The 23,772-nt window shown below is 45.9% G+C and overlaps 1 protein-coding gene across 5 annotated transcripts in view; it reads right to left on the bottom strand.

Moving 5' to 3' along the window:
* GOLGA7B (golgin A7 family member B) overlaps positions 1-23,772 on the bottom strand; it is a 688,836-nt gene that overhangs the window by 75,142 nt on the left and 589,922 nt on the right. The window lies entirely within an intron of this gene.

Here is a 23,772-nt window from a genome sequence, read left to right on the forward strand (position 1 = left end):
GACTGAAGCCTCTGTGCTGCATTATTATAAATAAAAATGACATATATATATATAAATATATAGATATAGATAATATATATATATATATATATATATTTAGAACAGTGGCAAACACAGGATTTGCATGGGGGGGTTTCCAGAACTGGGTGGAGCCAAGCACGGGGGTGGGGACTGAGGTGGTCCAGTATATGCTGGGCCCGGAAAACTAGTGTGTCTGTGTGTGTGTGTATATATATATATATATATATATATATACATATATATACATATACATATACACATATCATATTAAACATGCATACATATATATATATTGTCAAAGTCAGAAAAATGTCTCAATGCACGTTGCCATATTTGCACCGCACACTGGTCCGCGCTGCGCATGCGTACGCTCTCCCGTGGAGGCGCATACCCGCAATAGCGTGCACTCGCAGGCGCGGTATGCGTATTTACGGTAGAGTTTATGTAGTCGTAGCGTGCGACTCATTCGTTACAAATGTTCACAATTAATGTAGTTTATAGATCATGGTCCCTTTGATAGATTCTGAAAGTTTGGTTAAAATACAATGTCCCAGAGCTGAGGAATCCCTCTTTATATCGTACGAAGGGTCTAACAGGAATCATACAGCAGTGTTTGGTACCCATCGGAAGAGTATTTAATTAGCAATATTCCGGTGTTGGTTTGGAGCGTATTAATCGCTCGTGCGAATAGTTATGGACATAAGAAGTTTATGTCCATTTCTATTATTTACACATACTCAGGTATGCGGCGGGAAACCCAGTTTCCCACCCACCTGAGCTGTTGGAAATCGTCACAGCCCACCTGTATGAATCACCCTATGACCTTTTGTTATGATGCAGGGCCGAATTCCTTCGGCCAATGGACAATGGGATTGTAGGACCATGAGATTGCATTGTGTGTGGGGCATAAATAGGCAGGCCGACCACATCCAGCTCTCACTCTCTCATCAACGGTTATCTGCTGATAGCCGGGAGCTGGATATCGAGGCGCAGGCGATCATACCCTTTGTGCGTAAGTTTCTCTCCGTTATCATTGTCTTTCTGTGAGCCAATCTCTCTCTCTCTCTCTCTCTATCTCTCTCTCTCCTCTTTTCTCTTATATCTCTCATAGTATTATAGCATTGTATTGTATTGCATTTAGGTCAGAGTAGTATTGTCTTTTTGTATTTATTGTTTAGTTCTGTGGTTAGGAAGTCTTTGTTATATTGTAGTGTATCATTTGTACTGTTATCCCCTTTTTACAAGTATATTAGATATAATACAGTTAATAGGCTTTGGAACCTAAACCAGCATCTGTGTATTTCCTATAGTGTTAAGTGTTCACTTGAGCGTCGGTGACGCTCAAGCAGCTTTGTAGTTAGTCAGGTTACACAAGGTTGCACTTACACCCTGTACTCACATTAAGGTATTCAGTGTATTTCATTGGTATAAGGTTTTATCATAAAGGTATAGTGTTGTGAGCGTCTGCATCGCTGGTGACCTCCTCGTGGTCTCGAGCGTAAGCTACGCCATAGCGAATCATTACCCCAGACATAACCAATAACGTGTCCTGTGATCGCTGGGCCGTGAGCGAACGTGACGCTTAAGCGTCTCGCCTACGGCTGAGCGATCGTTACGCAACTAGCGTACCATTACGGTACTTCTTAAGTAAACAGCGTACAGTGTTCTTAGCTTCATAAAGGGTTGTTATACGACAAAGGAATTTAGCATTGTCAATTGGGGACTCGTCCTATCCTTCTCATATCTGCACTAGGTAGATCAGCAGACATTATCCCTCCAGCAAAGGGTGGGAGGTTGTCTCACAGTGCTGACGGGATAAGCGTCTGCTTCGCTTAGATAAAGAGTGCTGAAGGAATCCGGGAACCGGAAGTAAGAACAAAACGCTTGTGTCTTTTAAAACTGTTTTATTTCTCTTCTGTCTTGCGTATACACGCACGCATACATATATCTGCATTTTCTGTTTCATTTTCGTATATCACTATTCCTGTTTGCCAAATTTTATAGTTGATAGAAAGTGCTAAAAAGAGATTTGCTGTTATTTCATAGTAGAGGTAATAGTTAAAGTATAGAACAACACACGGTTTGTCTGAGATACAAGGCAGTCAGTGTGGATTGCGGTAGATGATCAGGGATCATTTACATTGATAAAAATATATTGTGTTACGGTGGATCTTTATATTGCGTACACGTGTCGCTAACAAAGACTAGCGTACGCAATCCAAAGGCAGACGCACGCAGCGTTCATTACGCAACGTAGCGTCCGGTTACGCCCACGTAGCTCAAGCTGTGATAAAGTGAAGTAACGCAAAGGCGATAATTAACGCACAGCGGTAGATAACGCGAAGCGGTAAATAACGCAAATCTATTTTTGGAAAATCTGAAATTTAGTTTAACAGATCCTGCTCCTAATTGGTAACACTTTTGGCCTAAAGACAATTTCTGCGCAGAAATAGATATAGAAACAAAAGTGTACATGTGTTGAGTGAGTGTGTTTTGTATACAAAAGTTTATATATAACTTTAAGGTGGAACCAAAAGGAAAGCCGGGTACTCGTCAAGGGACATACGTGTAAGTGACATATACGGTGGCTAGGGAGGCATCCCTGGTTAAATAATATTTGAGCATTAGAGTATAGCGGACCATAAGGTAACAAGACCAGGAGGTCATAAGGTAACAAGACCAGGAGGTCGTAAGGTAAAAGGTCCGCTATAAAAGTCCAGTGGCACAACGCCTGGGGTGTTGGTGCAGAACCCATATAGGCCATAAGCTCTTGCTGAAGGAATCGCGGCCGGAAACATCGATTCCATTGATCTTTCAGTACATGACAAGTAGTGCTCGTGTACTGAACGATTGGACCGCACGTAATTGTGTGCAGTAGTTAGTAATCTGACCTAATACCATTAGAGTAAAGTGGTCACAAACGCTATCTGTACATTCTGACGTGATTTGTGTAATTTTTTATTTTTGGAAGGGAAGTTCGCTGGTCACTCAGGAACTATCTAACAACCCCAACTTTACTGGAAAGAGTAAGTGTCCTGCGGGTAACCCTCATATGTTCCAGTAAATAAAGGTTCACAGGGGCCCTAGGTTGGGTACAGCAGCTCTGGTTACAGTGATTGCAGTACTGGCCAACGTGGGCGAGAAGTAAGTGGGGTACTTGATAAACCACCACCGCCGACCTGCCCAAGGACATCTTGGTTTGTTTGTAAGGGTTCGCTGAAAGCCTTGATATTCAAGGAGGAATAAGCAACGCCTGCAGATTATGGGGGCCATTTGTTCAGGTAGGGGGCGATCAACCTCGGTTCGGGTTGATTCAGAGAACCGACCAGTTGGGTCGGCACGATATGTAATGTGTGAAAAATACGGTAGTCACACAGAGGTTTTATGTGATGAATGGGAGAGAATGACTGTACAAGACAGGGACAAATTCCCAAGAATAGGTAGCTTCAGTCCAGAAGTGTTACAAAATTTAAGGAGGAGGATATGTCTCGTAAAATCAACAAAGAGACGAATTCAACATCATGATTGTTTACAGTTATGGCACCAGGAAGGTGAGATACAGAGAGGTTTGGCTCTGGCGGCAGGATCTGGGGCAGTCAGGAAGTTGATTGCCACAGCTCCTCCTCCACCATACATTGCAGGAGAGAGGTTGATTGCGGAGAGAAACGCACTGGGTTGTAAAACACAAACTCTTAGTAACACTGTAAATGTTAATGACGTTAACCAAATAACTCATGCAAGTATTAACCCGTGCAAGATGTACCCTGTTTTGAACCTTCCTCAGGAGTGTGATCAAGAAGACGATTCAGCAACAATTTCAGCTCTCTCTCTTGCAGCCACCATAGCAGAAACCACAGTAGGCACAGCGACACCCACGAGATTAGTGAAAGCCCCTAGCGGAGGGATAGGTGAGGTCGTGTCAACGGGTAAGTACGGCACCATGCACTACACTGAAACAATTGTACCACAACAAGCTGTAGAATCTACACAGGAAGAGGCTGTTAGAATTGCTCCTGTAAGGGTAATAGCAGTTCCCAATGGAAAAACAGATGTGTCTGGAGCCACTCCCATAAGGAACATTGCCATGTACACTCCATTTTCCAGAATGGAATTAAGAACAATAGTGTCCGAATTTCCTGACCCCAGGAAGGATTTAGTTGCTAGCCAAAAATACATCAGGGATCTAGGTAACACTGTAGAACCCAACAACAAGGATTGGCAGATACTGCTAAGAGCTTGTTTACCTTCCAATGTTGATGCAACTCAGTTTTTAGCTGATTGTGCATTGGATAAAGATGTACCGCTTACAGACGTGTACAACAAGGATAATGTAAAAAGGATAAATTTACAGCTAAAGGAGTATTTCCCAGCCGTTGTTAAATGGAATAAAAAATTTTCCATTAAGCAAAAGGAGTCCGAAACGGCAACAGAATATTTTCACCGGGCACTATTAGAAATGGCAAAGTACACTGGTATAGAAGACATTAAGACCAACCCAAACCATCGGGAAGTAGCAGTATCTGTACTGATGGATGGTTTGAAAGAAACATTAAAGACTAGGGTTCAGACCACGCAACCATGCTGGCGAGGTCTGTCAGTGTCCGGCTTGAGAGAGGCTGCTATTGATCACGACAGAAACATCACTAGGCACAGAGAGTCGCAAAGTGATAAGTTGATGTCCGTAAGTATACAGGCGCTGACCACAAGGCAGCCTGCGTATGTACCACCGAATCCTGTGGGTAAGGCAAGTGTAATAACATGTTTTTCTTGTAACAGACCGGGACACTTTGCACGAGAATGTAGAACAAAGAATGTACAAAGATCTTTTCAACCCCCTAGACAACAACACAACACACGACATTGGGAGCAGGGTCCACAGAGGCGGAGTTTTGAGCCACATACAGGGGAAACAAAAAGATATCCCCCGAACAGAGATTGGCATGCCTCTGGTAGTTCCCAGCTAACTCCCTCACAAGTAGTTGCTGCCAGCGGGATTCAGGGAGGTCAGCATACCCAATAGGGGTGTGGCCATACCTGTAATCTGCACCCAGTTAAGTTGATTGCTAGTCTTGGAAGCGAACCAGAAATTGCAATCAATGTAGCTGGTAAAACTTTAAACTTTCTTGTAGACACAGGGGCGGCCAAGTCAGTGATAAATTCGACAGTGGGCATGAGAACCACTGGTAGGACAATTCCAGCCATGGGAGTAACAGGAGTAGTCCAGCACTACCCTGTTAGCAAACCAGCCGAGATTACAATAGGGCCTTTGCATACCAAGCATTCCTTTTTGCTGGCTGCATCGGCACCAACCAATCTCCTGGGAAGAGACTTACTATGTAAAATGGGTTGCGTCATTTATTGTACCCCTGAAGGTGTATTCTTGGACATTCCTGAGAATCACGCTCAGGAAGTACGAGACATGTTAGACTCCCCATCAAAATTAATGTCACATTCCATTATGACAAATAGGAATCCATCCCAAGTAGAAGAGATGATATCTCAGATACCAGAGTCACTTTGGACAAAAGATGGACAGGACACTGGATTAATGGCAAACGTAGCTCCAGTAGTTGTACAAGTAAAAGATGGTAGGATAGCTCCAAAAATCCCACAGTATCCTCTGAAGCCAGAGGTGGAGTTAGGAGTTTTCCCAGTAATAGAGCGCTTGCTACAACAGGGCATTCTAGTAAGAACGTCCAGCACAGCAAATAGTCCCATCTTCCCTGTTAAAAAGAGTGGGGGGAGGGGTTACAGGCTAGTGCAGGATCTAAGGGGGATTAACAAAATAGTTGAGAGTCAGTTCCCCGTAGTGCCAAATCCAGCTGTCATCCTAATGCAAATTCCTCCCACTGCCAAATTTTTCACTGTTATTGACCTCTGCTCCGCATTCTTTTCGGTACCTCTGCACCCTGACAGCCAATATTTGTTTGCATTCACATACAGAGGAGTCCAATACACGTGGACTCGGTTACCCCAAGGTTTCATAGATAGTCCAAGTATATTTTCTCAGGCTTTGCATGATTGTTTACAGTCTTTCCAACCAGACAGTGGATCAGTATTGATACAGTATGTGGACGATTTATTACTGTGTTCAGATTCACTGGAAGCATCTCTGAAGGATACGAAACAGCTCCTGTTTCATCTTTCAGACACAGGTCACAAGGTTTCCAAAGACAAGTTGCAATTATGCCAAGCTAAGGTAAAATATTTGGGACACTGTCTAACACAAGGACTGAGACACCTGACCGCTGATAGAATCCAAGCCATTAGAGACATGACACTGCCACAAACCCAGCAACAGATCAGGACGTTTTTAGGAATGTGTGGGTATTGCCGTAATTGGATCCCAGGGTTTTCCATATTGGCGCTACCTTTGCAGGAAATGGTCTCTTCAAACAAACCTGATCGGATTTCGCATACAGACGAATCTGAAACAGCATTTGAGAGACTCAAACAGTGCCTAACGCAGGCACCAGCACTAGGTATGCCAGACTATGGGAAACCCTTTGAACTATACGGAACAGAAAGTGCTGGGTGCGCAGCAGGTGTACTAACACAAAAACACGGTGACGCCAGCAGGCCAATTGCATACTACAGCGCCCAGCTAGACACGGTAGCGCGATCCCTCCCCACATGCTTGCGTAGCGTTGCGGCGATAGCATTGCTAGTGACAAAAAGCGAAGATGTTGTGCTAGGCCACAACCTCACAATCCATACACCGCATGCGGTATCTGCCTTATTGAATTCTGCCCAAACCAGACACGTCTCATCAGCAAGGTTTACAAGATGGGAATTGGCATTAATGGCCCCCGTAAACATCACCATAAGGAGATGCAGCGCATTAAATCCTGCAACATTTCTCCCAGGTGTGCCTGGTCAGACACAAAGGGTGGAAGGTGAGAGTGATGGGGAAGGAGGATTTAATGCAAAGGAAGATACACATGATTGTATGGAATATTTGACCCAAAATTTTACCGCAAGGCCTGACATCAGTGACAATCCACTGGAAGATGCAGAACTCACGTTCTACACGGACGGTAGTTGTCACAGACAGTCAGACTCGGGAGACTTGTGTACTGGATACGCAGTCGTAGATGACCAAGACACCATAGAAGCGGAACCGCTAGGCCCACCTCACTCAGCCCAGGTTGCTGAACTGGTCGCCCTAACCAGAGCATGTGAATTGGCTAAGGGTAAGTCAGCCAATATCTACACCGATTCCAGATACGCGTTCGGGGTAGTCCATGATTTCGGAGCGCTATGGCGGCTCAGAAATTTCATGACGGCAGCTGGTACACCGATAGCGCATGCAGCTCACATAAAAAGGCTTCTAACAGCGATACAGGAACCCGACAGAGTGGCTGTTATCAAATGTAAAGCACATACATATAGCCAAGACCCAGTATCCCTTGGTAACAGCCGAGCAGACGAAGCCGCAAAGCTTGCAGCTGCTACCCCCACACGGACAAACACCACACGGTTGATGGTATTTAATACCATCAACACACAGAAGTTGTGTGAGATGCAGAATTTGTGTTCCACACAGGAAAGAGCAGTCTGGAAGGCAAAGGGATATGGCCAGGAGTCCTCAGGGCTCTGGACGGATGGACATGGTAAACCAGTGGCCCCCAGGGCATACCTTCCATGTCTGGCTGAAGCAGCTCACGGGCTGACTCATCTAGGCAAGGAGGGGATGTGCAAATTGGTAAGAGCATACTGGTGCGCCCCAGGATTCTCCTCTCATGCGAGTAAAAGAGCAATGTCATGCCTTACCTGTCTGAGAAAGAATATTGGAAAAGCAATACCTACAGAACCATCCCATATCCCACCTGCCGGCGGCCCTTTCCAGGTAATACAAATTGACTTCATTCAATTACCCCCATGTCGAAATTTGAAATATGTACTTGTTTGTATAGATGTTTTCTCGAATTGGGTCGAAGCTTTTCCAGCAGCTACAAATACCGCTATGTTTACAGCTAAGAAAATTGTGCAGGAATTTGTATGTAGATATGGTATCCCTAGAATCATTGAAAGTGATAGGGGTACCCATTTTACAGGTGATGTCTTTCAAGGAATGTGTAAGTTGATGGGTATTGATAGCAAGCTGCACACTCCGTACCGTCCACAGGCGAGTGCGAAGGTCGAAAGAGTGAACAGCACTATTAAAAATAAATTGAGTAAAGTAATGGCAGAGACAGGATTGACGTGGCCAGAAGCTTTACCCATTGTTTTGTATAGCATCAGAACCACTCCCAGGTCCCCTCTTAATCTGTCTCCTTTTGAAATCTTGTTTGGTCGACAACCGCATGTCATGATTAACCCTCAGGATGATTTGAAATGTAACAATGAAGTAACTGTAAAATACTTGATTAACATGAGTAAACAGTTGAGGAATCAAAATGATAATCTGAAGTTGATGATTCCTGATTTACCAGATAGTAATTGTCATGACATTGAACCTGGGGATCATGTAATGATACGAAATTTTCTACGCTCAGGTTGTCTTATTGATAGATGGGAAGGACCATACCAGGTCTTATTGACTAGCACCACAGCATTGAAGGTTGCTGAGAGAGAGACTTGGGTCCATTCATCCCACTGCAAAAAGGTGGCCGATCCAGAGAAGTCCCGTGATAAGGAACAGACGGTAGAGGTTGTATCACTGGAGTGTCTGTTCCAGGAGGACTGAGGCGGCACCTGAGCCTTGAAGACCGAAAGCAGTTGTCGACTCCCTTCTCCCTTTTATTGTTTTTCTCCACTTCCCAGCCCCTCTCCCTTAAAATTTCTTTTTCCCCCTTCTCATTCTTCTCTATTTCCTCCTCAAAGATGGACTTGCCCCAAGAGACTGTGATCCGGATTTTGATGTTAACCATGATGTTGACCAGTGCAGTCTGTTCCGGCGAGAGTACCATAGAGGTCGAGAGAGGTTCTGGAATGGGTTCCGATTATGATGATGGAGGCGTAGTTTTCCAAGATCAACCAAACCAACAAGCAAAGGCGAGTATCAGAAAACGATCCGATAGAAGAAATTGTGATGGATTGTTAGCTGAAGAAAATTGTATCTGTAGGCTCTGTGATAATCTGGTCGAAGATGGATGCATAAAGAAATGCCAATCTAGTTTTAATATCCATATGGACCGGCATCCATTGAGTGACTATCACTCTCTAGTGGGTAATGTGTTAAACAAGACTGATTGTTGGGTATGCTCTCAAGTACCTCAGGGTCACAGTAAATCAGGGCTAGTACCATTTCCTTTAACGTTAGGGGAGGTACTTGAGCTAAGTGGTGGGAGACCGGTGGACCGGAGGTTTAACATCTCCAGCCCTCCTAGTTTGAAGCTCCACCAATACCATGTGGATAGGTCCCTCTTATGTTTTAACATCTCCAATCCCAGAAAACCGGGAAATTGGGAAGTGTCATGGAGTAACCACACCATGACCTTTTCACACAGAGCAGATAGAATGCCTACAGATACAGAGCTCGTACGCCATATAGCCAGTAGAGGAAAATCTTTTCGGTATCGATATACCTTAGGAAATAGGATTACTAGAGTTGGAGAGGTATCACCAGGATACTGTGCACATATCGTACAAACCGATACGTGCATTAGGCAGATGGAAGAATTAGGGTCAGGAGATTTCACCTGGAAGGTTTGTAACATGGTCATGTCCTTCTCCGTCCCTTATGTTCTCCCCGATGACGCATATTTCATATGCGGGAGAAAGGCGTACAAGTGGCTTGCCCCAAACTCTGAAGGATTGTGTTATATTGGAAAAGTATTGCCTGAAGTGATGACTGTTACACATGACAAAATGAAGGACATACACCGTGGTGCCCAAGCTCCTTATACTCACACTCATTACGAGCACCGAGTTAAAAGACAACTGTCAGAAAGGTTAGAGCATCCGGCCTCTGATCTTATCCATGAATCCACCGGGATTCAGGTTCTGGTAGCGTTAGATTTCACTCGTACCGCTCGAGGAGTGATGAATTATAGATACATTTCCGCACTCGCCAATTTGTTAGATAATATCACTGAAATGTATGATGACACGTTTAGATACACTGGAAGAGAACTTCAAGCTTACAAAACAGAACTAGTTCAGCATAGGATGGTTCTTAATTATCTTACAGCAGTAACAGGCGGATATTGTGTTACATTGGCAACACAGTACGGCATAAAGTGTTGCACGTACATCACAAATAGCACCGAGGATCCGGTAGAGGTCATAGACCAAAAGATGGACGATATTCTCCAATTGAAGTGGGAATTTCGTCGAAAACACAATATCACCCTTGCTGCTGTAGGTAATGAGCTGACTAGTTGGGTGTCATGGTTGAACCCGCGAAATTGGTTCTCCGGTTTGGGAGAATGGGCTCAAGGAGTCATAATGGATGTTGGAAAGTTTCTACTATGTATCTTGGGTGTCGTTATATCGATTGGATTGATATTTAGATGCGGGCAGGCTTTAATGAGGTGCAAACAAAGTACAAAAGTGATGAGCTTGAGGAGTGAGGAAACTGTAATTAACCTGGATTTGATTTATGACCCAATGATAGAAACCAGGATGTGATGAAAATGCGATTATACGGTCCGTTTCTTTCACCTGTTTTTCTGCTTTTCTCCAAGATACAAAGACCCCCTTGGACGAGGAAGCTGACGAGACGAGATGTATACAGACAACGGATTGACCAAAGAAGAAGATTTGACAACTTTAAATATGGACACTTGATGAACTTTGCCATGGATCCCCAGTTTCCCTAGTATTTTTAAACTCACGCTAGCCCAACATTTTTGTAAATCTGATGGCACTGACAAAGCTTGTTGCTCATGCCTAAGGAGCAAAACAGCGCAAAGAAGACGACTCTCAACAGATACCGAACACAACTTCAACAACAGATGTACATTTCCCTGACATAGAATATCATTGCATTTTTCGTAAGTGTTCTTTATCTTCATCTCTACAACCCTCAGGTAACGACACACATAGACGATAGGGAATACAGGCACAGATATCAGCAACCACATACCTCCCCCATTCATGTATCATCAACTAAAATGTGCATCCCCATTTTGTTACAACCACAGCCGAAATGAGCTCGGTAGAGTTTGACAGCCCATCCACAGACCTGTACCACAGGATAAGAAGGAATTCAAATGTATACTTCGCAATACCTCGAAGCTTGATTTACAACACGTACGGCACGATGATACATGACCCCCCAAACATGGATTCATACACACATGCTTCTGCTATCTCACTAGGTCATACCCTCTTCACACCTTCTCCTCTCTCCTCCCCTACCCAACCATGGAAATCAATTAACCCCTGACTTACATTTTTCTCCTTAAATGTTTTGTGGCAGTTATTATTGACTGCCAAAGGGTGGACTGTCAAAGTCAGAAAAATGTCTCAATGCACGTTGCCATATTTGCACCGCACACTGGTCCGCGCTGCGCGTGCGTACGCTCTCCCGTGGAGGCGCATACCCGCAATAGCGTGCACTCGCAGGCGCGGTATGCGTATTTACGGTAGAGTTTATGTAGTCGTAGCGTGCGACTCATTCGTTACAAATGTTCACAATTAATGTAGTTTATAGATCATGGTCCCTTTGATAGATTCTGAAAGTTTGGTTAAAATACAATGTCCCAGAGCTGAGGAATCCCTCTTTATATCGTACGAAGGGTCTAACAGGAATCATACAGCAGTGTTTGGTACCCATCGGAAGAGTATTTAATTAGCAATATTCCGGTGTTGGTTTGGAGCGTATTAATCGCTCGTGCGAATAGTTATGGACATAAGAAGTTTATGTCCATTTCTATTATTTACACATACTCAGGTATGCGGCGGGAAACCCAGTTTCCCACCCACCTGAGCTGTTGGAAATCGTCACAGCCCACCTGTATGAATCACCCTATGACCTTTTGTTATGATGCAGGGCCGAATTCCTTCGGCCAATGGACAATGGGATTGTAGGACCATGAGATTGCATTGTGTGTGGGGCATAAATAGGCAGGCCGACCACATCCAGCTCTCACTCTCTCATCAACGGTTATCTGCTGATAGCCGGGAGCTGGATATCGAGGCGCAGGCGATCATACCCTTTGTGCGTAAGTTTCTCTCCGTTATCATTGTCTTTCTGTGAGCCAATCTCTCTCTCTCTCTCTCTCTATCTCTCTCTCTCCTCTTTTCTCTTATATCTCTCATAGTATTATAGCATTGTATTGTATTGCATTTAGGTCAGAGTAGTATTGTCTTTTTGTATTTATTGTTTAGTTCTGTGGTTAGGAAGTCTTTGTTATATTGTAGTGTATCATTTGTACTGTTATCCCCTTTTTACAAGTATATTAGATATAATACAGTTAATAGGCTTTGGAACCTAAACCAGCATCTGTGTATTTCCTATAGTGTTAAGTGTTCACTTGAGCGTCGGTGACGCTCAAGCAGCTTTGTAGTTAGTCAGGTTACACAAGGTTGCACTTACACCCTGTACTCACATTAAGGTATTCAGTGTATTTCATTGGTATAAGGTTTTATCATAAAGGTATAGTGTTGTGAGCGTCTGCATCGCTGGTGACCTCCTCGTGGTCTCGAGCGTAAGCTACGCCATAGCGAATCATTACCCCAGACATAACCAATAACGTGTCCTGTGATCGCTGGGCCGTGAGCGAACGTGACGCTTAAGCGTCTCGTCTACGGCTGAGCGATCGTTACGCAACTAGCGTACCATTACGGTACTTCTTAAGTAAACAGCGTACAGTGTTCTTAGCTTCATAAAGGGTTGTTATACGACAAAGGAATTTAGCATTGTCAATATATATATATATATGCATACAGTACAGGTATATATACACAATGTATATATCATGTGTGTGTGTGTGTGTGTGTGTTTAAATGTATGTATATACATGTGTATAGATGTATGCACATGGATATATTTGTACTATAATTAAAATAAAGTAAACTTTTATTAAGCACTTACAAGTGCCACCAGGAAGACAGCAGGCTGCAGAGGACACTAGACAGCCATTAATAATACTCGGCTCGCAAAATGCAGCAAAAAAAAAAATATATATATATTATTTTATTTTTTTGGTGGAGGGGGGGTTTCTGGGTGCTCGGACCCCCCCCTGCTTGCGCCACTGTAGAAGAGTGTGAATGTCTCAGCGGGTTTCAGAGAACACATTTACAATACTAGAGGAATAATGGGCCTAATTCAGACCTGATTGCTCCTCTGCGTTTTTGCAGAGGTCTGCATCAGACCGAGTGCTGCCGCCCATAGAGAGTGAAAGAGAGCGAATGCATTCGTACGCCGTGTGAAACCTTCGCCAGACAGCGGACATCTGCAAATTCGTTCGCAACTCACACACCATCAAATTATTTTTCCAGTCTGTGCGTAGCCCAGGACTTACTCCTACAGTGTGATGAGAACACGCTGATCGGGGCCAGAGCTGACGTCACACACCCTCCCTGAAAACGCTTGGGAACGCCTGCGTTTTTCCTGACCCTCCCAGAAAACGGCCAGTTACCACCTACAAATGCCCGCTTCCTGTCAATCAACTTGCGTACGCCAATAGATCGAAATTTTCGCACCATTCTTTCGCAGTTTGGACTCTCATCTGTGCATTGCGATCCATATACGCATGCGCAGTCATTCGATAATCGCCCGCCGTGCGAAATTGCACAACAGCGATCGGGTCTGAATTAGGCCCAAAGACTGGTGCTCGGTTATTCAAACAGGAAACACAGTTGATAAAATCCATTGATATAGAAAATAAGAATTTACTCACCGGTAATTCTATTTCTCGTAGTCCGTAGTGGATGCTGGGGACTCCGTAAGGACCATGGGGAATGGACGGGCTCCGCAGGAGACTGGGCACATCTAAAGAAAGATTTAGGTCTATCTGGTGTGCACTGGCTCCTCCCCCTATGACCCTCCTCCAAGCCTCAGTTAGGACACTGTGCCCGGAAGAGCTGACACAATAAGGAAGGATTTTGAATCCCGGGTAAGACTCATACCAGCCACACCAATCACACCGTATAACTCGTGATAGGAACCCCGGTTAACAGTATGATAACAACGGAGCCTCTGAACAGATGGCTCGCAATAACAACCCGATTTGTGTAACAATAACTATTTACAAGTATTGCAGACAATCCGCACTTGGGATGGGCGCCCAGCATCCACTACGGACTACGAGAAATAGAATTACCGGTGAGTAAATTCTTATTTTCTCTGACGTCCTAGTGGATGCTGGGGACTCCGTAAGGACCATGGGGATTATACCAAAGCTCCCAAACGGGCGGGAGAGTGCGGACGACTCTGCAACACCGAATGAGAGAACTCCAGGTCCTCCTCAGCCAGGGTATCAAATTTGTAGAATTTTGCAAACGTGTTTGCCCCTGACCAAGTAGCAGCTCGGCAAAGTTGTAAAGCCGAGACCCCTCGGGCAGCCGCCCAAGATGAGCCCACCTTCCGTGTGGAATGGGCTTTTACAGATTTAGGCTGCGGTAGTCCCACCGCAGAATGCGCCAGCTGAATAGTGCTACAAATCCAGCGCGCGATAGTCTGCTTAGAAGCAGGAGCACCCAGTTTGTTGGGTGTATACAGGATAAACAGCGAGTCAGTTTTCCTGACTCCAGCCGTCCTGGAAACATAATTTTTCAGGGCCCTGACTACGTCCAGTAACTTGGAATCCTCCAAGTTCCTAGTAGCCGCAGGCACCACAATAGGCTGGTTCAAGTGAAAACGCTGATACCACCTTCGGGAGAAACTGAGGACGAGTCCTCAACTCTGCCCTATCCATATGGAAAATCAGATAAGGGCTTTTAAAGGACAAAGCCGCCAATTCTGACACACGCCTGGCCGAAGCCAGAGCCAACAGCATGACCACTTTCCACGTGAGATATTTCAAATCCACAGTCTTAAGTGGTTCAAACCAATGTGATTTCAGGAACTCCAAAACCACATTGAGATCCCAAGGTGCCACTGGGGGCACAAAAGGAGGCTGAATACGCAGAACTCCTTTGACAAAAGTCTGAACTTCAGGCAGTGAAGCCAGTTCTTTCTGGAAGAAAATCGACAGGGCCGAAATCTGGACCTTAATGGACCCCAATTTGAGGCCCAACGTCACCCCTGCTTGCAGGAAATGCAGGAATCGACCCAGTTGAAATTCCTCCGTTGGGGCCTTCCTGGCCTCACACCAATCAACATATTTCCGCCAAATGCGGTGATAATGTTTTGCAGTGACATCCTTCCTGGCTTTGATCAGGGTAGGGATGACTTCCTCCGGAATGCCCTTTTCTCAGTACCTTGGGAATGAGAGGCAGAGGAGGAAACACATAAACCGACTGGTACACCCACGGTGTTACTAGAGCGTCCACAGCGATCGCCTGAGGGTCCCTTGACCTGGCGCAATATCTTTTTAGCTTTTTGTTGAGGCGGGACGCCATCATGTCCACCTGTGGTCTTTCCCACCGGTTTACCAGCATTTGGAAGACTTCTGGATGAAGTCCCCATTCTCCCGGGTGGAGGTCGTGCCTGCTGAGGAAGTCTGCTTCCCAGTTGTCCACTCCCGGAATGAACACTGCTGTCAGTGCTAACACATGATTTTCCGCCCATCGGAGAATCCTTGTGGCTTCTGCCATTGCCCTCCTGCTTCTTGTGCCGCCCTGTCTGTTTACATGGGCGACCGCCGTGATGTTGTCTGATTGGATCAGTACCGGCTGGTTCTGAAGCAGGGGCCTTGCTTGGCTTAGGGCATTGTAAATGGCCCTTAGCTCTAGAATATTTATGTGAAGCGAAATCTCCTGATTTGACCACAGTCCTTGGAAATTTCTTCCCTGTGTGACTGCGCCACAGCCCCGAAGGCTGGCATCCGTGGTCACCAGGACCCAGTCCTGTATTCCGAATCTGCGGCCCTCTAGTAGATGAGCCCTCTGCAGCCACCACAGCAGCGACACCCTGGTCCTTGCCGACATGGTTATCCGCTGTTGCATCTGGAGATGGGACCCGGACCATTTGTCCAACAGGTCCCACTGGAAAGTCCTTGCGTGGAACCTTCCGAATGGAATCGCTTCGTACGAAGCTACCATTTTTTCCAGGACTCGTGTGCATTGATGTACCGACACCTGTCCCGGTTTTAGGAGGTCTCTGACTAGAGATGACAACTCCTCTGCTTTTTCCACTGGAAGAAACACTTTTTTCTGGTCTGTGTCCAGAATCATTCCCAGGAACAGAAGACGTGTCGTCGGGACCAGCTGTGACTTTGGAATATTGAGAATCCAGCCGTGCTGTTGTAGCACTTCCCGAGAAAGTGCTACCCCCACTACCAACTGTTCTCTGGACCTCGCCTTTATCAGGAGATCGTCCAAGTACGGGATAATTAAAACTCCCTTCTTGCGAAGAAGTATCATCATTTCAGCCATTACCTTGGTAAAGACCCTCGGTGCCGTGGATAACCCAAACGTCAGCGTCTGGAACTGATAGTGACAGTCCTGTACCACAAATCTGAGGTACTCCTGGTGAGGAGGGTAAATGGGGACATGCAGGTACGCATCCTTGATGTCCAGGGAGACCATGTAATCCCCCTCGTCCAGGCTCGCAATAACCGCCCTGAGCGATTCCATCTTGAACTTGAACCTTTTGATATAAGTGTTCAAGGATTTTAAATTTAAGATGGGTCTCACCGAACCGTCCGGTTTCGGTACCACAAACATTGTGGAATAGTAACCCTTCCCTTGCTGAAGGAGGGGTACCTTGACAATCACTTGCTGTGAATACAGTTTTTGGATAGCCACCAACACTGCCTCCCTGGCAGAGGGAGTTGCTGTGGTAAGGCAGATTTTAGAAACCGGCGGGGGGGGGGGGACGTCTCGAATTCCAGCCTGTACCCCTGAGATACTACTTGAAGGGCCCAGGGATCCACCTGTGAGAGAGCCCACTGTGTGCTGAAATTTCTGAGACGGGCCCCCACCGTACCCGGATCCGCCTGTGAAGCCCCAGCGTCATGCTGTGGACTTACCGGACGCGGGGGAGGACTTTTGCTCTTGGGAACTGGCTGTATGCTGCAGCTTTTTGCCTCTACCTTTGCCTCTCGGCAGAAAGGATGCGCCTCGAGCCCTCTTGTGTTTATGGGGCCGAAAGGACTGTACTTGATAATACGGTGCCTTCTTTTGCTGTGGGGTAGCCTGTGTGAATCGGCATCACCTGACCACTGCCGAGTCCATAACCCCCTTCTGGCGGCAATGGACATTGCGCTTTTTTTTGATGCCAGCCGGCAAATATCCCTCTGTGCATCACGCATGTATAAGACAGCGTCCTTTATATGCTCTACTGTCAGCAAAATAGTGTCCCTATCCAGGGTATCAATATTATCCGACAGGGAATCTGCCACGCAGCAGCAGCACTGCACATCCATGCTGATGCAATCGCTGGTCGCAATATAATGCCCGTGTGTGTATATATAGCTTTTAGGGTAGCCTCCTGCTTTCTATCAGCAGGATCCTTTAGGGCGGCCGTATCCGGAGACGGTAGTGCCACCTGTTTTGATAAACGTGTAAGCGCTTTATCTACCCTAGGGGACGTTTCCCAACGTGACCTATCCTCTGGCGGAAAAGGGTACGCTGCCAATAACCGTTTAGAAATTATCAATTTCTTATCGGGGGAAGTCCAGGCTTCCTCACACACCTCATTTAATTCCTCAGATGCAGGAAAAACTACTGGTAGTTTTTTCTCACCGAACATAATACCCTTTTTTGTGGTACCTGGGGTACTATCAGAAATGTGTAATACATTTTTCATTGCCTCAATCATGTAACGGGTGGACCTATTGGAGGGTACACTAGTCTCATCGTCGTCGACACTGGAGTCGGTATCCGTGTCGACATCTGTGTCTGCCATCTGAGGTAGCGGGCGTTTTAAAGCCCCTGATGACATTTGAGACGCTGGAACAGTCACAAGCTGAGTAGCCGGCTGTCCTATGTCGTCAAACCTTTTATGTAAGGAGCTGACACTGTCACGTAATTCCTTCCATAAGTCCATCCACACAGGTGTCGACCCCTCAGGGGGTGACAACACATTTACAGGCATTTTCTCTGCCTCCACATCATTTTCCTCATCATACATGTCGACACAGCGGTACCGACACACAGCACACACACAGGGAATGCTCTGACAGAGGACAGGACCCCACAAAGCCCTTTAGGGAGACAGAGGGAGAGTATACCAGCACACACCAGAGCGCTATATACCACAGGGATATCACCTATAAAGAGTGTTTTCCCTTATAGCTGCATATATATATTATACTGCGCCTAAATTTGTGCCCCCCCTCTCTTTTTTACCCTTTCTGTAGTGCAGGACTGCAGGGGAGAGCCAGGGAGCGATCCTTCCAGCGGAGCTGTGAGGGAAAATGGCGCCAGTGTGCTGAGGGAGATGGCTCCGCACCTTTTTCGGCGGGCTTTCTCCCGCTTTTTGTGTTATTCTGGCAGGGGTAATTTACACCTATATAGCCTCTGGGGCTATATATGGTGTCAGTTTTGCCAGCCAAGGTGTTAATATTGCTGCTCAGGGCGCCCCCCCCCCCCCCAGCGCCCTGCACCCATCAGTGACCGAAGTGTGTGGTGTGCATGAGGAGCAATGGCGCACAGCTGCAGTGCTGTGCGCTACCTTGGAGAAGACAGAAGTCTTCAGCCGCCGATTTTCCGGACCTTCTTGCTTCTGGCTCTGTAAGGGGGACCGCGGCGCGGCTCCGGGAACGGACGACGAGGTCGGGTCCTGTGTGCGATCCCTCTGGAGCTAATGGTGTCCAGTAGCCTAAGAAGCCCAAGCTACCACCACTTAGGTAGGTTCGCTTCTTCTCCCCTTAGTCCCTCGCTGCAGTGAGCCTGTTGCCAGCAGGTCTCACTGTAAAATAAAAAACCTAAACTATACTTTCTTTCTAGGAGCTCAGGAGAGCCCCTAGTGTGCATCCAGCTCGGCCGGGCACAGAAATCTAACTGAGGCTTGGAGGAGTGTCATAGGGGGAGGAGCCAGTGCACACCAGATAGACCTAAATCTTTCTTTAGATGTGCCCAGTCTCCTGCGGAGCCCGTCTATTCCCCATGGTCCTTACGGAGTCCCCAGCATCCACTAGGACGTCAGAGAAAATATTTTTTTTTTCAAGAAATATTTCTAGAGTTCCTAATAAAAATGTTTTCTCTTTGTAACTGGATACCTGCTGCTTTAGAAAATAACTTTTATCAAAGAGCAGTCTTTAAAAAAACAGGGTCTGAGTGGCGGATCAGAGGTATAAGAATTTCTGTATAGCAGTGGTTCTCAAACTCGGTCCTCAGGACCCCACACAGTTCATGTTTTCCATGTCACCCAGCAGGTGAACTGTGTATCACCAACTGTCACATTTTAAAAATGTACAGGTGACCTACAAAACATGAACCGTGTGGGGTCCTGAGGACCGAGTTTGAGAACCTGTGCTGTAGAGTATACTGCCTCTAAACAGTCCAGATGCCAACTCAGATGAAATGCAAGCACAACGAAGGAGAAATCTGGATGTTTTCCCTGACTATTCAACACGACAAAACTCATCAGAGAAGTGGCTGGTGCACTCTAATTCATCCAAAAATCAGTAGTGGAACCAGGGGTGCTTTAAGAGAGTAGGCCCGTGTTCAGTCTCCTCCGTTCGGGCCCCCTCCTATCTGCCCAGACGCTGTAGAGTCTGAGCCCTAGAGGGCTCAGACTCTACTGCGCATGCGCAGATCTCCAGGAAAATGGCGTGGCGGACATTTTCCGTGAGATTTCTCTACTGCGCATGCGCAGAATTCCATGAAAATGGCCGCTGAGACATTTTCACGGTGTTCTAACAGCGCTGCGGATGCCGGCGCTGGACTTCGGAGATGTGAGTATTTTAAAAATGGGTGCAATGTGTGCGGTGGGGGCCCCCTCTGGACTCAGGGGCCCGTGTGCACCACACACACTGCACCCATTATAGAAACGTCAGTGAGTGGAACAGATACAGTCTTCCCTTTCCCTGAACAGCAAGCTGTGTTAAGCTGTTCCTATATCATGGATGCATTGTGATAGGCTGTTCCTATACCATGGATGCACTGTGATAGGCTGTTCCTATACCATGGATGCACTGTGATAGGCTGTTCCTATACCATGGATGCACTGTGATAGGCTGTTCCTATACCATAGATGTACTGTGATAAGCTGTTCCTATATCATGGATGCACTGTGTTAAGCTGTTCCTATACCATAGATGCACTGTGATAAGCTGTTCCTATACCATGGATGCACTGTGATAGGCTGTTCCTATACCATAGATGCACTGTGATAGGCTGTTCCTATACCATGGATGCACTGTGATAGGCTGTTCCTATACCATGGATGCACTGTGATAGGCTGTTCCTATACCATAGATACACTGTGATAAGCTGTTCCTATACCATGGATGCACTGTGATAGGCTGTTCCTATACCATAGATGCACTGTGATAAGCTGTTCCTATATCATGGATGTACTGTGTTAAGCTGTTCCTATACCATAGATGCACTGTGATAAGCTGTTCCTATACCATGGATGCACTGTGATAGGCTGTTCCTATACCATAGATGCACTGTGTTAAGCTGTTCCTATACCATAGATGCACTGTGATAAGCTGTTCCTATATCATGGATGCACTGTGTTAAGCTGTTCCTATACCATGGATGCACTGTGATAGGCTGTTCCTATACCATGGATGCACTGTGATAAGCTGTTCCTATACCATAGATGCACTGTGTTAAGCTGTTCCTATACCATAGATGCACTGTGATAAGCTGTTCCTATACCATAGATGCACTGTGATAAGCTGTTCCTATACCATAGATGCACTGTGATAAGCTGTTCCTATACAATAGATGCACTGTGTTAAGCTGTTCCTATACCATAGATGCACTGTGATAAGCTGTTCCTATATCATGGATGCACTGTGTTAAGCTGTTCCTATACCATAGATGCACTGTGATAAGCTGTTCCTATATCATGGATGCACTGTGTTAAGCTGTTCCTATACCATGGATGCACTGTGATAGGCTGTTCCTATACCATGGATGCACTGTGATAAGCTGTTCCTATACCATAGATGCACTGTGTTAAGCTGTTCCTATACCATAGATGCACTGTGATAAGCTGTTCCTATACCATAGATGCACTGTGATAAGCTGTTCCTATACCATAGATGCACTGTGATAAGCTGTTCCTATACCGTAGATGCACTGTGATAGGCTGTTCCTATACCATGGATGCACTGTGATAGGCTGTTCCTATACCAAAGATGCACTGTGATAGGCTGTTCCTATACCATAGATGCACTGTGATAGGCTGTTCGTATACCATGGATGCACTGTGTTAAGCTGTTCCTATACCATGGATGCACTGTGATAAGCTGTTCCTATACCATGGATGCACTGTGTTAAGCTGTTCCTATACCATGGATGCACTGTGATAGGCTGTTCCTATACCATAGATGCACTGTGATAAGCTGTTCCTATACCATAGATGCACTGTGATCAGCTGTTCCTATACCATAGATGCACTGTGATAGGCTGTTCCTATACCATGGATGCACTGTGTTAAGCTGTTCCTATACCATGGAAGCACTGTGATAGGCTGTTCCTACAGGCAGTGGTGGGATTCAGCCGGTTCGCACCGGTTCTTCAGAACCGATACCTAATGTTAGGTATGATTCTGAGAACCGTTTGCTAATTCCGTGGGTGCTCCCGGGCCCGAGTACCCACGGAACCAGCCGCTGCCCCAGTAGCGCTAGCCGCCGCTGCCACTGCAGCCTCCGCAGTAGATTGAGATGCGCTGGGGGTTGCAGAAGCACTTCTGTACCATAGCAATGTAAAAAAACAGCCAAAAATGGCCGCCGCCAAGGAGGAGACAGACGCTAGAGGTCACATTTGACCTCTAGCGCCTGTCTCCTCGGCGGCGGGCATTTTAAAAGGGTGGTTTTTTTTACACTGCTATGGTACAGAAGCGCTTCTGCACCCCCCAGCGCGTCTCAATGTACTGCGGGGGCTAGCAGTAACCACTGATGCCCGCACCCACCCTCCCTAACTTTACTGGGGCAGCGGCCAGGAGATACCTGAAAACACGCAGGAAACCCCTGGCAACGCACAGGAGACCCCTAGCAACATGCATGAAACCCCTGGCAATGTACAGGAGACCCCTATTGATGCGCATGAAACCCCTGGCAACGCACAGGAGACCCCTAGCAACGCGCATGAAACCCCTGGAAATGCACAGTAGACCCCTAGCAACGCGCATGAAACCCCTAGGAATGCACAGGAGACCCCACGCAATGTAAGTGGCATTATTGTGTGTGGGCATAAAATGGTGTCAGGGCCATAACTGTGTGTATCATAATATGTAATTAGCATTACAGTGTGTGCCATAATGGGTGTTATTTGAGCATTAAATGCATGAATTATTAAACTACCTTTCGGTATACTTAAAATGGTCATTAGGACATAGAACCTGTTGTTAATATATTTGAATCCCACCACTGCCTACAGGTATACCATAGATGCACTGTGATACGCTGTTCCTATACCATGGATGCACTCTGATAAGCTGTTCCTATACCATAGATGCACTGTGATAAGCTGTTCCTATACCATGAATGCACTGTGATAAGCTGTTCCTATACCATAGATGCACTGTGATAAGCTGTTCCTATACCATGGATGCACTGTGATAAGCTGTTCCTATACCATAGATGCACTGTGATAAGCTGTTCCTATATCATAGATGCACTGTGATAAGCTGTTCCTATACCATGGATGCACTGTGATAAGCTGTTCCTATACCATAGATGCACTGTGATAAGCTGTTCCTATACCATAGATGCACTGTGATAAGCTGTTCCTATACCATAGATGCACTGTGATAAGCTGTTCCTATATCATAGATGCACTGTGATAAGCTGTTCCTATACCATAGATACACTGTGATAAGCTGTTCCTATATCATGGATGCACTGTGATAAGCTGTTCCTATATCATGGATGCACTGTGATAAGCTGTTCCTATACCATAGATTCACTGTGATAAGCTGTTCCTATACCATGGATGCACTGTGATAAGCTGTTCCTATATCATGGATGCACTGTGATAAGCTGTTCCTATATCATGGATGCACTGTGATAAGCTGTTCCTATACCATAGATGCACTGTGATAAGCTGTTCCTATACCATGGATGCACTGTGATAAGCTGTTCCTATACCATGGATGCACTGTGATAAGCTGTTCCTATACCATGGATGCACTGTGATAAGCTGTTCCTATACCATAGATACACTGTGATAAGCTGTTCCTATACCATGGATGCACTGTGATAAGCTGTTCCTATATCATGGATGCACTGTGATAAGCTGTTCCTATACTATAGATGCACTGTGATAAGCTGTTCCTATACCATGGATGCACTGTGATAAGCTGTTCCTATATCATAGATGCAATGTGATAAGCTGTTCCTATATCATAGATGCACTGTGATAAGCTGTTCCTATACCATAGATACACTGTGATAAGCTGTTCCTATATCATGGATGCACTGTGATAATCTGTTCCTATATCATGGATGCACTGTGATAAGCTGTTCCTATACCATAGATGCACTGTGATAAGCTGTTCCTATACCATGGATGCACTGTGACAAGCTGTTCCTATACCATGGATGCACTGTGATAAGCTGTTCCTATACC

Source organism: Pseudophryne corroboree, chromosome 3, assembly GCF_028390025.1.
Source record: "Pseudophryne corroboree isolate aPseCor3 chromosome 3, aPseCor3.hap2, whole genome shotgun sequence".
In the NCBI taxonomy this organism is placed as follows: domain Eukaryota; kingdom Metazoa; phylum Chordata; class Amphibia; order Anura; family Myobatrachidae; genus Pseudophryne; species Pseudophryne corroboree.